Source organism: Orcinus orca, chromosome 1 (assembly GCF_937001465.1).
Source record: "Orcinus orca chromosome 1, mOrcOrc1.1, whole genome shotgun sequence".
In the NCBI taxonomy this organism is placed as follows: domain Eukaryota; kingdom Metazoa; phylum Chordata; class Mammalia; order Artiodactyla; family Delphinidae; genus Orcinus; species Orcinus orca.
Genome location: NC_064559.1, coordinates 56,521,674 through 56,541,592, shown reverse-complemented (window position 1 = coordinate 56,541,592; position 19,919 = coordinate 56,521,674). Strand labels below are relative to the sequence as shown.

Below are 19,919 nucleotides of genomic sequence, written 5' to 3'. Positions count from 1 at the left end.
TTTTTTTTTTAGTGTAGAATAAAAATGCTTAGGAAGGTTAAGCAGCTTGCCCAAGGTCACACGGTTTATGAGTGGTTTTCATGCTAAAACCTTTTCTTTGTTTTACAGACTAGCACCTTACTTGAATCTCCCTTTTCCTCCTCAGGCACTGCCCCCATTCAGGTGGGAGCTGAGTATGTCAGACTGCCATTCTTCATCAGCCTCGTGCTGGGGTTTGGGTTGAAGCCAGAAATTGCTGAGAGCAACTATGACTCCCAAGGGCAGGGCTTGGGGAGGTAGGTGTCTGAGGAAAATCCCTGAGGAGGAGGGTGCTAGTTGTTGTGTTCTCTTTATACAGTCTATTTCAATCAGGACAATTTTGATAACCTCAAATCATCAAAATATTTAAATGTTGGAGCCTGGCAACAATTTAGGCATTATATATTTGCACAGAATATACTCAATAAATGTTATTTGAATTTAATTATACTGAACTATCTCATTTAAAGTTCTGGAAACTGAGACTCTGAGATTAAGTGACAGTGTCCGGACCAGAATCTAGTGTCCCGATTACCTTATAATTGCATTTTGTAAACAGTTAACTCCTTTAGCTGAAGCAAGACTGAGAGTTTATTAGCTATTTGCAGAAATATTATGGAACTAATTCATATGCCATTCTCTTTAGCATTCTCTCTTTCGGAACTAATTCATGTGCCGTTCTCTCTTTTCCTAAAAGGAAAGGGCTTAATATTTCAGTTGGAGAAATTATGGCTCTTGTTACACCAGGGGGATATGGTGTTCTAATGATTTGAATATGGCTCTGGGAGTTGAGTGACTCAGATCTCTTATAACTACAGGAGGAAAGCTGAGCTTTCTCAAAACTTAGTGCTAAAAATATCATACTGACTTTAGTATTCGGGCTGGAGTAAATATTTGTAAAGTGTATGTCAGCAGAAGGCTACATAATACAGTACTGTTAGTGTTTCCATTATACTGTAAGTAGAGACAGACAAATTATTCCATAAAAATTCTAAGTGGTACCCATTTGAACACTTAAAATTTTTTTTGAGTGGTATTTAAAAAATAAAACAGAAGTTTGACTTTAGATAATTAGAGCTTTAATTTGTCTTTTTTCTTTGTACAAAACCCACAAACAAATTTTACATCAGAGAAATAAGGGTATTAGATTTTTTATGTCTCTTCAGAATTGCCCAGCTATAACCTGCTTAATAGCCTTTTCACTCGTCTTTCTCCCCATACCTTTATGGCTCTCTAGTGTTAGTTTTCTTTTCCTTGCTTCCATCATTCCCAAGCTTTGCTCTGTTCTACTTACCTTTCCTTTTCAGATTCTGTTCTTTCATCCTTCCTACATTCAATTATATTTAGAGCCTGCTCTATGCAAGGCATATATTAAATGCTGCATTAAATGCTTAAGATCAGTTCCTATCTTCAAGGAGCTTACAGTCTAAAGATGGAAAGAGACATGTGTAAAATAAATGCAAGATATTAGAGGTACAGACACTCAGAGAAAGATGAGTTGAATTCCAATAGTTAGAATTTGGGTACCTCTTGAAGGCTTTGTACTTATGATCATTTCCAAAGTAAGATTTCTGTTGAATATTTATAACATCATGTTAATCCAGTTAAGGGATTAAAACTCCATAATTTAAGAAATCTTGAGTTTCAAAATGGCTTAAAGACCTAAATGTAAGGCCAGACACTATAAAATTCTTAGAGGAAAAGATAAGCAGAACACTCTATGACATAAATCACAACAAGATCCTTTTTGACCCGTCTCCTAGAGTAATGAGAATAAAAACAAAAATAAACAAATGGGACGTAATGAAACTTCAAAGCTTTTGCACAGCAAAGGAAACCATAAACAAGACTAAAAGACAACCCAAAGAATGGGAGAAAATATTTGCAAATGAAGCAACTGACAAAGGATGAATCTCCAAAATATACAAGCAGCTCAATATCAAAAAAACCAAACAACCCAATCCAAAAATGGGCAGAAGACTTAAATAGACATTTCTCCAAAGAAGATATACAGATTGCCAACAAACACATGAAAGGATGCTCAACATCACTAATCATTAGAGAAATGCAAATCAAAACTACAATGAGGCATCACCTCACACTGGTCAGAATGGTCATCATCAAAAGGTCTACAGACAATAAATGCTGGAGAGGGTGTGGAGAAAAGGGAACCCTCTTGCACTGTTGGTGGGAATGTAAACTGATACAACCACTATGGAGAACAATATGGAGGTTCCTTAGAAAACTAAAAATAGCAACTACCATATGACCCAGCAATCCCACTACTGGGCATATACCCTGGGAAAACCATAATTCAAAAAGAGCATGTACCACAATGTTCATTGCAGCACTATTTACAATAGCCAGGACATGGAGGCAACCTAAGTGTCCATTGACAGAAGAATGGATAAAGAAGATGTGACGCATATATACAATGGAATATTACTCAGCCATAACAAGAAGTGAAATTGAGTTATTTGTAGTGAGGTGGTTGGACCTAGAGTCTGTCATACAGAGTGAAGTAAGTCAGAAAGAGGAAAACAAATACCATATGCTAACACATATATATGGAATCTGAAAAAAAAAAAAAAGGTTCTGAAGAACCTAGGGGCAGGACAGGAATAAAGACGCAGATGTAGAGAATGGACTTGAGAACACGGGAAGAGGGAAGGGTAAGCTGGGAAGAAGTGAGAGAGTGGCATTGACATATATACACTACCAAATGTAAAATAGCTAGTGGGAAGCAGCCACATAGCACAGGGAGATCAGCTCAGTGCTTTGTGACCACCTAGAGGGGTGGGATAGGGAGGGTGGGAGGGAGAGGCCAGAGGGAGGTGATATGGAGGTATATGTATACGTATAGCTGATTCACTTCGTTATACAGCAGAAACTAACACACCATTGTAAAACAATTATACTCCAATAAAGATGTTAAAAAAAAGAGAAATCTTGAGTTTCATTCTCACAACTTTTCTTGAAAAGAGGATGATATTCTGCATAAGTAGAATAATGCACCTTAATCATAGAATGATGCAATAGATTTCCATTTCTTTCACTATGACTAGCAACCAGATTTTAGGGCAAAGGAGCAGACTGTAGTTTGAATTTTAGAGTGTTTGACCTTCACATAAGTCACGTTTTGTATGTTGGCCTTTATCACATTTAAAAAAAAAGAAATGTATTATAACATAAATATACTCATAAAAAATAAACATATCAAATCCTATATGATGTTTTCAAATTGAAATAATAGAGATCAGTAATTCTCAATATATGGAAGTGCCTTGTTACTTCAGAAGTGTGTGTTCTAAGTTGAGAAATCACTGTGTATGTTGAAAAATATAATTCATGAGAATGGGTTACATATGTGAATGATAGAGGCAGAAAGAATTGAGAACCATTGATTATAGAAGATCACCTCTTCTGAGATTCAGTGGCCCTCAATCCAAGTGGGTATACGTGGAAGGCTCTTTGACTTCTGCAGTACAATTTCATTTTACCACTCATTCACCTAAGAAGTGCACAGAGCACCTGGATCTTCTCTCTTTCACAGTACAGACCACAGGTACTTTGGCACTTGCTAATGATCTCCGTTTTGAAGAGTCTGTACTATAGACTGTGAAAAATGTAGACTATTGATATCCAGGATGTTCCCTCTAAAGAAAATTAATGATTTATTCTTCTAAGTTTTTCAAATGTGATTCCTGGATCAGTTCTGATCATTGGAAAGCCATCTGTAACTCAAATTTGTTATTCAGTAGGCTTTATCAAAATTGTAAAAGTTTAATAAATTTTTAGGGGGCACCCACTTGTCTGCTAAGTGCTGTGGACACAAAAATAAGATGTGACTTATCCTTGAGGAGCTTATGGTCTGGATGAAGAAGAAGACCCACAGATAGATAATTTTAGTAAAATATAGTAAATGCAGTACAGTCATCCCTGTGTATTTGCAGGGGATTGGTTACAGGACTCCCTGCAGATACCCCAAATCCTTGGATTCCCAAGTTCCTTACAGTTGATCCACGATTGTTTGAATCCACGAATGCAGACCCTATGGATGAGGAGGGCCAACTTTAATAAGATGAGAACAGGGTATAATGTGAACTGACTAAAAGGAACTTAGTTTAGCCTGAAAATTCAGGGAAGCTGTCTTGAAAATTATGCCTCTGAGTTCAGTCTTTATTAATGCATATTATTTAGCTAGAAATATTTAGACGCTATAGTAAGGGAGCCTTTCCAGGTGGAGGAAAATTTCAGGTGATGAGAAATAGCATTATGAGTGCAGTAAAATATACATAGTTCACCTGTAAGGGTGGGAAATGAGGTTAGAGCGAATACAGAGGTTGGATAATGGAGCGCCTTTTATGTCATACTAATTTTGTATTTTCTACTTTAATCAAAGGTTGGTGTAATAGATATTTCTACAGTTGAGTTAAAAATGTCTTCTTAGACATGATTTACTTTATTCAGTGTAAAAGATTTAGCAGATAAATTGCTTACACAGCTTAGGAAAAGGTATCTCTCTTAATGAAGTTTTTAAAAATCTTCTATCGGTTAAGAGTTATGTATATAACCCTTCATTTTTTTTCCTTACTTGCCTTTGTTTTGATCAGGTTAAGGCTTAGTTTTTCATTTACCTGTTGTATGTTGCTTTAGCTTAGGTGTTCTGATCTAAGGCATGTTTCCTACCCCACTCCAGCCATTGACTTTTCTGTTCCTGTTTCTGTTATAGCACATATTCTGTTTTGCTCTCATGTGTCTACATCCATTTCCTTCTTTTTCCTACTAGAACATAAAGTCCTCAAAGTTAGGAGGCATGTCTGTCTCACCTTTTTAAGTTTGGCCATATAGTGAGTACTTAGTAAATATTTGAATCAATGAATAATTAATTGAGTTTTGCTTCATTTTACTTGTACTATTTTTTCTTTTTTATTTTGCGGTACGTGGGCCTCTCACTGCCGCGGCCTCCCCAGTTGCGGAGCACAGGCTCCGGACGCGCAGGCTCAGCGGCCATGGCTCACGGGCCCAGCCGCTCCGCGGCATGTGGGATCTTCTCGGACTGGGGCACGAACCCGCGTCCCCTGCATCGACAGGCGGACTCTCAACCACTGCGCCACCAGGGAAGCCGGAGCTTTCCCTTTAATGGACCTTTCTCAGTGCCATTGCATATGTTATTGTTTGTTTGGAAGGTACTTTGATCAGAAATTCTGCTGGCTGCCTTTTCCTTATCATTCAGATCTCAGCTCAAGGCTCAAGTGTTACCCCTTCAGATAATCTTGTTTGACCATTTCTAGCTAAAATAGGCCCTTTCTTCTCTCTCTTAATATTTTCTGGAAGTTTTTTTCTTACACACTGAGGCAGTGTTAGTCTTTCTGCCATTATGTTCTAATGGTACTTTGGATACACCACTTAATAATTCTTAAAATACTTGATTATAAATATGGTCTTTTAAATTCATTTCTCTCACCTTCTAGAGTGTGAGTTCCTAAGGGGCAGATGGTATTTTATTATTTTTTGAGTTCCCTATGCCTAGCATGTGGCAAGTGTTAAGTAAATATTTGTTTAATGAGTGGAAATCTCTTTGAAATGTTAGATTCAGAGAAGAGAAACATTTTTGTTTTAAAAATCTGTTAGTGGAAGTTAGAATAGGTGATATAGGGCTTAATAAACGTGCAGAAATGAGTTAACATTAGCAGGCTTCAGACTGCTGTCCCTAGAAGAGCCTGCTTGCAAGGTTGGCCCTTGGCTGGTATTGGTAAACTTAGATTTCAGGAGCGTTCCCACATTCCCTGAGAAGAGTGGCTCACTGTGCCTAAACTGTTTGTACTAACAGTATGGTTTATGCTGAACACCTGCTTTCCTTCTGGCTTTTGAAATTTTGGTACATGCTAGGCATAGGGTACTTACATGGCCAGCCCCTAGAAAAACTTCAGGCACAGAGTCTCTCATGAGCTTTTCTGGTAAACAACATTTCACACATGCTGTCACAACTCATTGCTGGAGAAATTAAGTATGTCCTCTGGGAGAGGATTCCACTGGGAGAGGACTCTTGGAAGTTTGTACCTTCTTTCCTCCAGACTTCATCCAATGTGCCTTTTCCCTTTGATTATTTTTCTTTGTGTCCATTCACTGTAATAAGTCATAAGTGTTGGGCTTCCCTGGTGGTGCAGTGGTTGAGAGTCTGTCTGCCAATGCAGGAGACACGGGTTCGAGCCCTGGTCTGGGAGGATCCCACATGCTGCGGAGCAACTGGGCCCGTGAGCCACAACTACTGAGCCTGCATGTCTGGAGCCTGTGCTCCGCAACAAGAGGCCGTTACAGTGAGAGGCTCGCACACTGCGATGAAGAGTGGCCCCCGCTCACCGCAGCTGTAGAAAGCCCTCGCACAGAAACGAAGACCCAACACAGCCCAAATAAATAAATAAATAAATAAATACATTAAAAAAAAAAAAAGAAAGAAAATCATAAGTGTTAAGTACAACTATAAGCTGAGTCCTGTGATTCCTCCTAATGAATCATTGAACCTGGCGGTGATCTTGAAGACCTCTGACGTAATAAGATAGATAAATTTTCTCTACTTCTGATTGGGAGAGAGATGACAGATAATAAATAAATACGAAAAATATCAAGAACTAATGATGCTTGATAGGTCTGGACCACCTTTAGATTAGGTGGTCAGCAAAAAATTTCTCTGAGGAGGTGGCATTTAAATTGAGATCTGAGTGACAAGGGAAAGCCAGCCATTGGAGGGTGGGGAAAGGGCATTTCAGGAGGGGGGACAGTTGGTACAGAGGCTCAAAGGTGAAAGTGTGCCTGGTTTGTTTGAAGAGGAGGAAGGGAGGATAGATGCCAGAAGGGTAGGGGACAAGCAAGGGAGTAGTACAAGCAGATGTGGACAGGGAGCCAGGGGACATCATGTAATTCCTATAAGCCAAAGGGAGGAGTTTTTCCTTTTTGAAGCCTTTGAAGGGTTCTTAGCTGGAAAGGACAAAAATTTGATTTATGATTTCAGAACACCACATCAGCTGTATACATGGAGAATTGAGTTCAGCAGAGCACAGATGGAATCAGGGAGACCATTTGGGAGACTCTCATAGTAATCTCTGTCAAAATGTTGGAAGCTGGGGTTAGAGTTGTATTTGGAAAGGGAGAAAAGTAGGTAGATTCGAGTTAACGATTTGGAGGTGGAGTCCACAGGGTTGAGTAATTAAATGTATTTATGTAATGAGGGTACAAGGTTTCAAGAATAACTTGTAGATTTTCAATGTAAACAACTGAATAAATAGTGCTGTCATTTATGAAAATGGTGAGGAAGGGTGGGAAATCAGGCAAATACAGGTATGGGAAGAAAATTAAACATTTTATTTTGAAATCTTATTAGATATCCAAATGGAAATATTATGTAGGCAGTTGATATATGTTCTGAAAATATTGCATTCCTTATTTTATTCATCAAACATTTATTGAGTGCTTACCAGTTGCCAAGTACTTTAAAACAATTTATTTTATATTGGAGCATAGTTGATTAACAATGTTGTGTCAATTTCAGGTGTACAGCAAAGTGATTTAGTTATACATATACATGTATCTATTCTTTTTCAAATTCTTCCCCCATTTAGGTTATTAAAGTCTACTGAGCAGCATTCCCTGTGCTATATAGTAGGTCCTTGTTGGTTATCTATTTTAAATATAGCGGTGTGTACATGTCAATCCCAAACTCCCAATCTATCCCTCCCCCCCACTCTTACCCCCCAGGTAACCATAAGTTGGTTCTCTAAGTCTGTGAGTGTGTTTCTGTTTTGTAAATGAGTTCATTTGTATCATTTAAAAAAAAAGATTACAACAAAAAAAAAAAGATTCCACATATCAGCGATATCATATGATATTTGTCTTTTTCTGTCTGACTTAGTTCACTTAGTATGATAATCTCCAGGTCTATCTGTGTTACTGCAAGTGGCATTATTTCATTCTTTTTAATGGCTGAGTGATTTTCCATTGTATATATTACCACATCTTTATCCATTCATCTGTTGATGGACATTTAGGTTGCTTCCATGTCTTGGCTATTGTAAACAGCACTGCAGCGAACACTGGGGTGCACGTATCTTTTCAAACCATGTTTTTCTCCAGATATATGCCCAGGAGTGGGATTGCTGGATCTTATGGTAGCTCTATTTTTAGTTTCTTAAGGAACCTCCATACTGTTCTCCATAGTGGCTGTATCAATTTACATTCCCACCAACAGTGTAGGAGGGTTCCCTTTTCTCCACACCCTCTCCAGCATTTATTGTTTGTAGATTTTTTGGTGATGGCCGTTCTGACTGGTGAGAGGTGATACCTCATTGTAGTTTTGATTTGCATTTCTCTGATAATTAGGGATGTTGAGCATCTTTTCATGTGCCTCTTGGCCATCTCTATGTCTTCTTTGGAGAAATGTCTATTTAGGTCTTCTGCCTATGTTTTGATTGGGTTGTTTATTTTTTTGATACTGAGCTGCATGAGCTGTTTGTACATTTTGGAGACTAATCTGTTATTAGTTACATCATTTGCAAATTTCTCCCATTCTTTGGGTTGTCTTTCATTTTGTTTATGGTTTCCTTTGCTTTGCAAAAGCTTTTGAGTTTAATTAGGTCCCATTTGTTTATTTTTGTTTTTATTTCCATTATTCTAGGAGGTGGCTCGGAAAAGATCTTGCTGCATTTTATGTCATAGAGTGTTATGCCTATGTTTTCCCCTAAGAGTTTTATAGTATCCAGTCTTACATTTAGATCTTTAATCCATTTGGAGTTTATTTTTGTGGATGGTGTTAGGGAGTGTTCTAATTTCATTCTTTTACAGGTAGCTGTCCAGTTTTCCTGGCACCACTTATTGAAGAGGCTGTCTTTTCTCCATTGTATATTCTTGCCTGCTTTATCATAGATTAGGTGACCATAGGTGTGTGGGTTTATTTCTGGGTTTTCTATCTTGTTCCATTGATTTATATTTCTGTTTTTGTGCCAGTACCATACTGTTTTATATGTATACTGTAGCTTTGCAGTATAGTCTGAAGTCAGGAAGCCTGATTCCTCCATCTCCATTTTTCTTTCTAAAGATTGCTTTGGCTATTTGGGGCCTTTTGTGTCTCCATACAAATTTTAAGATTTTTTTGCTCTTGCTTTGTGAAAAATGCCATTGGTAATTTGATAGGGATTGCACTGAATCTGTAGATTGCCTTGGGTAATATAGTCATTTTGACAATATTGATTCTGTCAATCCAAGAACATGGTGTATCTCTCCATCTGTTTGTGCCATCTTTGATTTCTTTCATCAGCATTTTACAGTTTTCAGAGTACAGGTCTTTTGTTTCCTTATGTAGGTTTATTCCTAGGTATTTTATTCTTTTTGATGTGATGGTAAATGGGATTGTTTCTTTAATTTTTCTTTATGATCTTTTGTTGTTAGCGTGTAGAAATGAAACAGATTTCTGTGCATTAATTTTGTATCCTGCAACTTTACCAAATTCATTGATGAGCTTTAGTAGTTTTCTGGTAGCATCTTTAGGATTTTCTATGTATAGTATCATGTCATCTGCAAACAGTGACAGTTTTATTTCTTTTCCAATTTGGTTCCTTTTATTTCTTTTTCTTCTCTGATTACCATGGCTAGGACTTCCAAAACTATGTTGAATAAAAGTGATGAGAATGGATACCCTAGTCTTGTTCCTGACCTTAGAGGAAATGCTTTCAGATTTTCACCATTGAGTATGATGTTTGCTGTGGGTTTGTCATATATGAGCTTTATTATGTTCAGATATGTTCCCTCTATGCCCACTTTTCTGGAGAGTTTTTATCATGTGTTGAATTTTGTCAAAAGCTCTTTCTGCATCTATTGAGATGAACATATGGTTTTTTTTCTTCAATTTGCTGATGTGGTATATCACACTAATTGATTTGCAGATATTTGAAGAATCCTTGCATCCCTGGGATAAATCCCACTTGATCATGCTGTATGATCCTTTTAATGTACTGCTGGATTCAGATTGCTAGTATTTTGTTGAGGATTTTTGTCTCTGTGTTCATCAGTGATAATTGGCCAGTAATTTTCTCATTTTAGTGATATCTTTGTCTGGTTTTGGTTTCAGGGTGTTGGTGGCCTCAAAGAATGAGAATGGGAGTGTTCCTTCCTCTACAGTTTTTTTGGAGGAGTTTGAGAAGTATGGGTGTTAACTCTTCTCTAAATGTTTGATAGGATTCGCCTGTCAAGCCAGCTGGTCCTGGACTTTTGTTTGTTGGGAGTTTTTCAATCACGTTTCAATTGCAGTACTTCTGATTGGTCTGTTCATATCTTCTATTTCTTCTTGTTTCAGTCTTGGGAGATTTTACCTTTCTAAGAATTTATCCATTTCTTCCAGGTTGTCCATTTTATTGGCATATAGTTCTTGTAGTAGTCTCTTATGATCCTTTCTATGGTGTATTTCTGTGGTGTCCATTGTAACTTCTCCTTTTTCATTTCTAATTTTATTGATTTGAGCCCTCTCCCTTTTTTTTTTGTGATGAGTCTGGCTAAAGGTTTATCAATTTTGTTTATCTTCTCAAAGAACCAGCTTTTAGTTTCATTGATCTTTTCTGTTGTTTTCTTTGTTTCTATTTCATTTATTTCTGCTCTGATCTTTATGATTTCTCTCCTTCTGCTAACTTTGGGTTTTGTTTGTTCTTTCTCTAGTTGATTTAGGTGTAAGATTAGGTTGTTTATTTGTGATTTTTCTTGTTTCCTAAGGTAAGATTGTATTGCTATAAACTTCCCTCTTAGCTACGTCCCATGGGTTTTAGATAGTCGTGCTTTCATTTTCATTTGTCTCTAGGTATTTTTTGATTTCCTCTTTGATTTTTTTCAGTGATCCATAGGTTGTTTAGTAGCATGCTGTTTAGCCTCTACATGTTTGTGTTTTTTACAGTTTTTTTCTTGTAGTTGATTTGTAACCTCATAGTGTTGTGGTTGGAAAAGATGCTTGATATGATTTCAGTTTTCTTAAATTTACCGAGGTTTGCTTTGTGGCCCAGCATGTGATCAATCTTGGAGAATGTTCCATGTGCACTTGAAAAGAATGTGTATTCTGCTGCTTTTGGATAGAATGCTCTGTAAATATCAATTAAGCCCATCTGATCTAATGTGTCATTTAAGGCCTGTGTTTCCTTATTGATCTTCTGTTTGGATGATTTGTCCATTGATGAAAGTGGCGTGTTGAAGTCCTGCACTATTATTGTGTTACTGTTGATTTCTCCTTTTACGGCTGTTAGTATTTGCCTTATATACTGGAGTGCTTCTATGTTGGGTACATATATATTTATAATTGTTATATCTTCTTCCTGGATTGATCCTGTGATCATTATGTAGTGTCCTTCTTTGTCTCTTATAGCAGTCTTTATTTTAAAGTCTATTTTATCTGATATGAGTATTGCTACTCCAGCCTTCTTTTGATTTCCATTTGCATGGAATACCTTCTTCCATCCCCTCACTTTCAGTCTGTATGTGTCCCTAGATCTCAAATCGTAGACAGTAGACAGTCTCAAGTCGTAGACAGTAGACAGTCCATTCCGCCAGTGTATGTCTTTTGGTTGGAGCATTTAATTCATTTACATTTAAGCCAGTTATCAATATGTATGTTCCTATTGCCATTTTCTTAGAAGTCTGTATATAAACAAGATTGTTTTAAGTTGCTGCTTTTTTTTTAAGATTTTTTTTTGACGTTTTAAAAGTCTTAATTGAATTTGTTACAATATTGTCTTCTGTTTTACATTTTTTTGTTTTTTTTGTCCATAAGGCATGTGGGATCTTAGTTCCCCGTCCAGAGATCGAACCTGCACCCCCTGGAAGGCGAAGTCTTAACCCCTGGACTGCCAGGGAAGTCCCCTAAGTTGCTGGTCTTTTAATTTCAAATGCCTTTCTAATATCCTGCATTTGTGCTCTCCTCTTCTCACAGTTGCTGGTTTTGATATCATATTTGTGTGTGGATGCTTTCCTACCTTTACTTTATGTTTGCCTTTACTGGTGAGCTTTTCCATTTGTAATTTTCTTGTTTCTAGTTGTGGCCTTTTCTTTTCTGCTTAGAGAAGTTCCTTTAGCATTTGTTGCAAAACTGATCTGGTGGTGCTGAATTCTCTTAGCTTTTGCTTGTCTGAAAAGCTTTTAATTTCTCCATCAAACCTGAATGAGAACCTTGCTGGGTAGAGTATTCTTCGTTGTAGTTTCTTCCGTTTCGTCACTTTAAACATGTATGCCACTGCCTTCTGGCCTGCAGAGTTTCTGCTGAGAAATCAGCTAATCACTTTATGGGAGTTCCCTTGTACGTTATTTGTTGCTTTTCCCTTGTTGCTCTTAATATTTTTTTCTTTGCCTTTAATTTTTGTCAATTTGATTACTGTGTGTCTCAGTGCGTTCCTCCTTGCATTTATCCTGCCTGGGACTCTCTGTGCTTCCTGGACTTTGGTGACTGTTTCCTTTCCCATATTAGGAAAGTTTTCAGCTATTATCTCTTCAAATACAGTAAGTCCCCTACATACAAATGAGTTCCATTCCGGGAGCACATTCGTAAGTCCAATTTGTTCATAAGTCCAGCAAAGTTAGCCTAGGTACCCAACTAACACAATCGGCTATACAGTACTGCACTGTAATAGGTTTATAATACTTTCCACACAAATAATACATAAAAAACAAACAAACACAAAAAGTAAAGAAAACATTTTTAATCTTACAGTATCTTGAAAAATATAGTAGTACAGTACAGCAGCTGGCATACAGGGGCTGGCATTGAGTTAACAGGCAAGAAGAGTTACTGACTGGAGGTAGGAGAGGAGGTGGGAGATAGTAGAGCTGAAGGATCATCAGCAATAGGAGACGGAGGGCAAACTGCAATTTCACTTACTCCTGATGTTGATGGCGTAGGTTCTGGTTCCTTGCTGGATTCAATTCTATCTATCCTCTTGAAAAAAACGATCCAGTGGTGTCTGGGTAGAAGCTCTTTTTTGCTTGTCATAGATGACACGGTAGCACTGGATTGCATTCTGAATGACTGCTGCAACCTTTGTGTACCATTCTACATTCAAGTCCTGTGTCTCAAAAACTAACAGTGCCTCCTCTTAGCAGTACGAGCTATATCACTCATGCTTTTACACTTGCTTCTGGACATCCTGGGCTTGAAATAAAGATACTGTATGACTGAACTCTATACAGTACTGTACAGTAAAGTACATAAAAGCACAACCACTTGTAGAGGATGCACGCACAGTGTATGCCAGAGATGTGAACTAACTTAAGTGATTGGACACGCATTTGCGTGTCCAATCACGTGAGTTAGTTGAAGGTTAGTATGTAGGGGACTTACTGTATTTTCTCAGGTCCTTTCTCTCTCTCTTCCCCTTCTGGGACCCCTATCATGTGAATGTTGGTGCGTTTAATGTTGTCCAAGAGATCTCTTAGGCTGTCTGCATTTTTTTTAAAACTCTTTTTTGTTTATTCTGTTCTGTGTCAGAAAATTTCTACCATTCTGTCTTCCAGCTCAGTTATCCGTTCTTCTGCCTCAGTTACTCTGCTATTGATTCCTTCTAGTGTATTTTTTCCTTTCAGTTATTGTATTGTTCACCTCTGCTTATTTGTTATTTAGTTCCTCTGTTAAACATTTCTTATATCTTGTCGATCTGTGCCTCCATTCTTTTTCCAACATCTTGGGTCATCTTCACTATCATTACTCTGAATTCTTTTTCTGGTAGATTGCCCATCTCCACTTTACTTAGTTGTTCTTCTGGGGTTTTATCTTGTTTCTTCATCAGGGACATATTTGTCTCCTGTTCTCACCTTCTCTAAGTTTGTGTGATTGAGGTTTTAGTTCCACAGGCTGCAGGATTGTAGTTCTTCTCATTTCTGCTGTTTGCCCTCTGGTGGATGAGGCTGTCTAAGAGGTTTGTGCAGGATTCCTGGTGGGAGGGTTCTCATTCCTTTCCCCTGGTGGGTGGAGCTGGGACTTGTCCCTCTGGTTGGCAGGACTGTGCTCAGGAAGACTTTAAGCAGCCTGTCTGCTGATGGGTGGGGTTGTGTTCCCGCCCTGTTGATTGTTTGGTCTGAGGCATCCCAGCACTGGAGCCTACAGGCTATTGGGTGGGACTGGGTCTTGTGGAGAAAATGATGGTCTCTAGGAAGGCTCATGCCAATGAGTACTCGCCAGAACTGCTGCTGCCAGTGTCTTTGTCCCCATAGTGAGCCACAGCTTGCCCCCTCCTCTGCAGGAGATCCTCTAATACTAGCAAGTAGGTCTGGCCCAGTCTCTTACAAGGTCACTGCTTTTTTCCCTGGGTCCTTGTGCACATAGGGCCTTGTATGTGCCCTCCAAGAGTGGAGTTTCTGTTTCCCCCAGTCCTGTGGAAATCCTGCGATCAAACCCCACTGACCTTCAAAGCCAGATTCTCTGGGGGCTCCTCCTCCCATTGCCAGACCCCCAGGCTGGGAAACCTGACGTGGGGCTCAGGACTTTCACTCCTGTGAGAGAACTTCTGTGGTATAACTCTTTTCCAGTTTGTGGGTTGCCCACCTGGTGGGAATGGATTTGATTTTATAGTGATTGCGATGACTCCGGTCATCTCGTGGCTTCTTCTTTGTCTTTGGATGTAGGATATCTTTTTGGTAGATTCCAGCATTTGTTTTGTTGATGGTTGTTCAGCAGTTAGTTGTGATTTCAGTGTTTTTGTATGAAAGGGTGAGCTCACGTCCTTCTACTCTGCCATCTTGCCAGCCAAATCGCTAAGTGCTTTGATAGGGAAGAATACAGTGATGACTAGAACACAGTCTCTTACATAAGTGACTAGGTTAGTCTCAACAGACTAGTATTCAGGCCATTATAGGGAGACGTATTATCCTAGGGCCATGCAAAGAATGCTTAGCAGGCTCAACAAAATGGAACTTACATTCCAAAACCTTGAGTTTTTCTCAAAAATCGATTCATTATTTACTGTTGTTTTCACAAATACTTTTGTTGCCACGTTTGAATTTTAAGATCCTATGTGTAAGAGATAGTCTGTGTTAAAGACTAACCTAAGTCTATTTGGGCAGTTTCTGCTTTTCTCCTCATTGTGTTCTATACTTGGCCATCTGTTCATCACTTAATATGCTTTCCCTTAAAGGGATCCATTTCCTCCAGAGTTTACATCCCCCACCTCCCTAATTTTGGAAACATGTATTCCATCTCTCTTTTTCCCTCCCTCCTTCTCTTCCTCTCCATATATATGTGTGTGTGTGTGTGTGTGTGAGTGTGTGTGTTCATATGTGTGCCCATATATGTGTTATATATACATACATACAGATAGATAGTTACTCGTTCTTTATCATGTCTAGTTTTCTGATTTTTTCAGTAACTCAACTGGGTTCATATTCAGAAGTATAGACTTTCAGGGGAATATAAAAAAAAAAAACCCAAATGCAGACATGAACCTGATCTTACTGTTACTTCCTTGACTGCCTGATTTCATGTGGCTGCTTTGGCAAGTTTTGTGGTCATTTCCCCTTCCTTTCTTATTTATTTGTGAATATTTTCCCTTTCAGAGTTACACTCTTGGTTGAAGAGGGTGATCTGCTCAGAGGACTCTTGAGTATGTTGTGCACCACATGGTAGATGTCAGTGAGTTCCCTTTTCACCTGTTAGTCAGATGTGACCTATTTTAATGAGTTCTTTCTTCTCTTGCTCCTCCTTGCTTCTAGTTATCTCTAACCTTTGCTTAATTTTTTTTCTCTAATTGATTAGCTGCCTTTAAAAAAGTCATTCTTCAAAGTGAAGGAGTGGCATGGACATATATACGCTACCAAATGTAAAATAGATAGCTAGTGGGAAGCAGCTGCATAGTGCAGGGAGATCAGCTCGGTGCTTTGTGACCACCTAGGGGGTGGGATAGGGAGGGTGGGAGGGAGATGCAAGAGGGAGAAGATATGGGGATATATGTATGTGTATGGCCGATTCACTTTGTTATAAAGCAGAAACTAACACACCACTATAAAGCAATTATACTCCAATAAAGATGTTAAAAAAGTCATTCTTTGAATAATATGTTTTAACCTTTAGTATAACTATTCATATATGTTCTTTTTTTTAATCTACCAGATACTATTTTCCTCTTTTGCCACCTCAGTTTATTTTGAAGAGGCGTAGATAATACATTCAAATAGACATTGCTCATATTTCTTATTTTAAGGCTATACTAGCCTTTCCAAACACATCAAGTTTTATACATTAAATATCTACAGTTTTTTGTATGTCAGTCATACATAATACACTTTAAAAAAAAGGAAAATGGGGCTTCCCTGGCGGCGCAGTGGTTGAGAGTCCATCTGCTGATGCAGGGGACACGGGTTCGTGCCCCGGTCCGGGAAGATCCCACATGCCGCCGAGCGGCTAGGCCTGTGAGCCAAAGCCGCTGAGCCTGTGCGTCCGGAGCCTGTGTTCCACAACGGGAGAGACCACAACTGTGAGAGGCCCGTGTACTGCAAAAAAAAAAGGAAAATGGAAGGAAAATTAAAATACATTTGCAAAACACTGAAATTCAAAATGTAAATAACTAAATAAATTCTAACTCATTAACATCCCAGAAAAATGTAAAATGAAACACACATATACACATAGAAAGGAGTATACTAGTGTCATGATTAAGAAAGCAGTTTGCTTAATGTTGTTAATTGTCCTTCAGGTAAGGTTTATTGGCTGCCCTAGTTCTCTTGAGTGTGGTTGACAGGTTTCAACAATTAATGATACATTTTTATTAATCACTTACACTTAGCAACTACAGGGATTATTAATTAGAAACTTGTAATTAGATTCAGAATGACAGCGATGATGATTTAGTTGGAAAGAAACATGCAATTTGTGGTCTCCTCTACCATGGACCTTCTGTCTATAATAAATCAGCTTGCTTTTGACAGTGGGAAATGTTAGAACATTTCAGTAATTAAGGAATACCTTTTGTTTTACATTAATGATTTATATTTGTATATAAGCTTCTATATAGAACAAGTATATTCTGGCTCTGTGATGTGAGAAAGAGTTAGAGATTATATTATATTAAGTCATTAAAATGTAGCTTTGGGCTTCCCTGGTGGCGCAGTGGTTGAGAGTCCGCCTGCTGATGCAGGGGACATGGGTTTGTGCCCCAGTCCGGGAAGATCCCACATGCCGCGGAGCAGCTGGGCCCGTGAGCCATGGCCGCTGAGCTTGCGCGTCCGGAGCCTGTGCTCCGCAACGGGAGAGGCCACAACAGTGAGAGGCCCGCGTACTGCAAACAAACAAACAAACAAAAAATGTAACTTTATTGTTTGGCTGTCAAAAATGACATACATTATTTACAACTAATTAATCAAAATGAATCACTTTTGTACTCTTCCAGGTTGGCAGGTATCATTATTACAGACCTGTGTTCCTGCAGATTTTGCACAATCACTAAGGTTTTGGGTTTTTTCTCCCCAGTGTGTTTAGAAGAGAGTTTATACCAACCTGTGGTTGCCTATATTACTTTCAACAAACATTTAGTACTTATTAAGAAAGACCAAAATTAAGGGGAAAAATCTCTGAAAACCCTCAGTAGTCACATTTTGTCTGCGCTTACTTTTCAGCCTTTTATTTTATGAGTAATTCTTTAGTTGAAAAGAAAAGAAAATGAGATTTTGTGCTTATTTGTCCCTAATTTTGTAATTTATTTTTAACTTTGTTTGAAAAAAAAAAAAAGCATTGTGTATGTGTGTGTCTGTATTTTTTATTCCTTTTATGATGTTTGTTGATACTAGTTCTGAAATTTTTCTTTTATGATTAGGATGAAAAACATTGCTAACAGAAACACGATTTTTTTCAAAGCAGGGAGTGACCAAAGTTAAGAGACCCTTTAAATTATTTTGATTGCAGTATCATATATATTTATTTTGTTTGATCTAAAAATTTACATCTATTGTATCTTCTTTTGGTGTTGCACAATTGGTTTCTGCTCTCTGCATGCTAGAAATCAGTGGATAAGACAAAGCAAACCTGGAATGCTTTTTTAGTTACTTTGAAGTGCTGCTGGGCAGGCTATTGAGGACTCAGTAACATTAAGAATAAAAATGATAGCTAACACTTGAGTACTACTATGTGCCAGGCACCGTGTGTAGCACCTCACATGCATTTTCATTTAATTTTTATAACACTACCTGATTGATTCTCTATTTCACTGATGTTTAGATTAAAGAAAGTAATAGTCCTACAGTATGAGTCCAATGACATCTGAAATGCTCTGTATGGTCCTGCTTTCTGAAGGAGACCAGTAGCTGCAGGGAAATTGAAATCCATGCGGAAAATGTTCATGAGAAGGAGTTGAAATTATTCATATTAGACGAGTCTCTACCAAATCCTACTCTCTAAGTTAAAGAGAGTCTGTCAGAAACCTCTGCTAAAGTTAAACTTTATACAGGAAGTTGAAACTGTTAGCTACAAATTTCCTCAACTAACTCTCTTAACATCGTCAGACTTCATCAAAGCCTCATATCTAGTCGGAATAGGAAATGTCCTCGTCAGTCAACACTCACAAACCTGGGCAATTTCATGTCTTTAGAGAGAATTTGCCTGATTTCTCATTTTCCTCTCTCCAGTGTTTTCCTTCCCAATTACCTTAAGTGTATGAACATATTCTAAAAACAAAGCAGCAATGAACTAATCCTTCCATTCTTTCCACAATTGAGTGTTACTATGTGCTAAAGGCTACTATATAAAGGCATATAAGACATAATCCCAGCCCTCACAGAGCTTGGGTTTTAAGAGTGTGACATGAATGTTATAGATATTAAATACATGACTAGATAATGTAAACAGGCATGTTTTCATGGAAGTCTTGTAGATATTATTGTAGGAGTCTATGTAAGGCCAAAAAAGAAGAAGTGGCTAATTTGGTGGGGAATTGGAGTTGATAAGGGAAATGTAATGCTTGAATTGACCCTGCAGTTCCCTTTAGCTCTATTACTCTCTTACCTCCCATATTTCATGAGTTTGCATAAAGAAAAATCTCAATTTGGTATCTTTACTTCCCACTCATTCATTCCTCAAACCTTGCACTCCACATTCTACCCCAGCAGTCTACATCATAGGCATTCATATTGCTTGGGTGAAGATAGCTTATTTTTTTAAACATCTTTATTGGAGTATAATTGCTCTACAATGGTGTGTCAGTTTCTGCTTTATAACAAAATGAATCAGCTATACATATACACATATCCCCATATCGCCTCCCTCCCACCCTCCCTATCCCACCGCTCTAGGTGGTCACAAAGCACCGAGCTGACCTCCCTGTGCTATGCAGCTGCTTCCCACTAGCTATCTATTTTACACTTGGTAGTATATATAAGTCTATGCCACTCTCTCACTTCGTCCCAGCTTACCCTTCCCTGTCACTGTGTCCTCAAGTCCATTCTCTACGTCTGCGTCTTTATTCTTGTCCTGCCCCTAGGTTCTTCAGAGCCGTTTTTTTTTTTTTTTTTTTTTAGATTCTATATATATGTGTTAGCATATAGTATTTCTTTTTCTCTTTCTGTCTTTACTCTGTATGACAGACTCTAGGTCCATCCACCTCACTACAAATAACTCAGTTTCGTTTCTTTTTATGGCTGAGTAATATTCCATTGTATATATGTGCCATATCTTTATCCATTCATCTGTCAATGGACACTTAGGTTACTTCTATCTCGTGGCTATTGTAAATAGAGCTGCAGTGAACATTGCGGTACATGACTCTATTTTTTTTGTTTTTGTTTTTTGGCGGTACTCAGGCCTCTCAGTGTTGTGGCCTCTCCCGTTGCAGAGCCCAGGCTCCGGATGCGCAGGCTCAGTGGCCATGGTCATGGGCCCAGCCGCTCCGCGGCATGTGGGATCC

The 19,919-nt window shown here is 38.4% G+C and overlaps 1 protein-coding gene across 10 annotated transcripts in view; it reads left to right on the top strand.

The window, feature by feature from the left end:
- RABGAP1L (RAB GTPase activating protein 1 like) overlaps positions 1–19,919 on the top strand; it is a 684,401-nt gene that overhangs the window by 152,487 nt on the left and 511,995 nt on the right. The gene's annotated exons all lie outside the window — the stretch shown is intronic.